We start from the raw sequence: 1995 nt of genomic DNA on the forward strand, positions 1-1995 counted from the left end.
CTGTTCTCTTGAACTGTATCAGCCAAATTGCTACATTTGTCATTTCTTAGAATTGTTCAGTTGAGACTCCAGATTGACACTTATTATTCAAATCATCTGCCGAATTAAATGCAGCCTATCGGTATCCATTATTGAGAAAGCCACAGGCCATGGTGCTGCAAATTCTCCTATTAATATCGGTGCATTTTTATGAGTTTTTGGAAGCTTGAGTGCACACTACCAAAACACTGTGAGTTGTGTGGGAGAGTGTTCCCAATCAGTAGCGACTAAAGTTCATTTTAGCAGGAAACCTACCAGAGAGTGTTGCCTGGGGAACAGTGGGTTGGCTTGTCACTGGTGACCTCCTGTGGACAAATATATCATTACATCATCAGASGAAATGATAAAGCGCGCTCTCTAGTGGACTCTAAGAACATTACGGTTGTATAGGGCATGAATTGTGTAGTGTAACAACATAACAAAGGAAATAGATAAGCAAACATATTTAACCTCATCTSTATTATGGACAATAACATTTGTGAGGAATCATAAACTATTTGCATAGATCTGCATCGCAGTCTTTTGAAATATTGTTGGTGCCACATTAATATTAAAAACCAATGCCTTCCTTTAAGCGAGCTCTCTCAGCTCTCAGCTGTCTCTTCCTCTACATGGAGGTTTAACTTGCAGTCAGTCTAGTGAGGGAGGATTCCTGTTTGGAGCTTGAGAGCATCCAATGTGCTCACTAATTAATGGCTTTCTCTAAGAATAATTCCCCGACAGGTGCCATTTGTTACTCTTGTGCTTCAACATTTCATTTTATTGGACGTTACTGCTAAAAAGCCTGCCAACTCATGCTCTGCCTGTTTCTTGCATTACAAAGGAGGATATATTTAGCATTATTGACCACTTCTATCCTTGTGAATACCCAGTCAGTCAGGATAGTCAGGCAGTCAGTCTATCTGTCCGTCTGCTGGTCAGTCAGTCAGGTAGTCAGCCAGTCAGGCAGTCTTTCAGTCAGTCAGGGACTTCCACTGGGGACATGATGATCTCAGCAGAACACGATAAAGACACAATGTGATGAGAGTATTGCCACATTATAGCCTACTGATAAGACACAGTTCTGACAAAATAGAAGGAAGAAATGTCATATTTACTAAAACTACATATGAAGAGTTTAACTCAAAAACACTACATATCCATTTTCAGAAATGTTGGTAAATGAACTGTTATTGTTTAACGAAATAATGAACAGATTGTTGTTTTTTTCACTATCTAATCATGGCATTTGGTTGTTCAATGACAGACATGTATTTGTTTAAATCTATCACTTGATCGTTTCATTTCAGAGAAACAAATAATAATGTTTTTTTTTGTTGCGAAATTCTATATATCCGCCTCATTCTCAGAGAAATAAGGAGTACTGTCAGGTTTTACACAGTCAAATGTAACAAATAACTACATTTTTTATAAAGAAATGTGCTAATGATACATTTCTGACATCAATATAATAAAAAATAACTATTATAATAATTCAATACAGTAATATGATATCTGTATATAAAACATTTACATTTAACATTTGAGTCATTTGGCAGGTGCTCTTATCCAGAGACGACTTATAGTAAGGCATTCATCTTAAGATACAGTAGCTAGGTGAGACAACCACATATCACAGTCAAATATACCGGACACGAACATTCCATTCCAGCTAAACAATSGATATATAGCGTTTTGCAAAAAAACACATTTCCATACACATCTAAAATCTATTAAGAAAACATCTGAGAACAGTAATATTTTCCACACACATGAAGGTACCCACAATTAATCATTCCTGATGAAAAAAACACAAGTGTGAAAAATTGGTTGATATAGWGTTTTGGAAATAAACTCTTGATATTCCAGAGAGAATAAGGACTGCACAGTTACAATATAGACACAGTGGGAGGATATCATTCATGCTTCGGTAGAGAAGAGAGATGTGACCACATTAAGAGGGGTTGAAAGGGTAAC

The sequence above is a fragment of the Salvelinus sp. IW2-2015 genome, unplaced genomic scaffold (genome assembly GCF_002910315.2).
Source record: "Salvelinus sp. IW2-2015 unplaced genomic scaffold, ASM291031v2 Un_scaffold1372, whole genome shotgun sequence".
Taxonomy (NCBI): Eukaryota; Metazoa; Chordata; class Actinopteri; order Salmoniformes; family Salmonidae; genus Salvelinus; species Salvelinus sp. IW2-2015.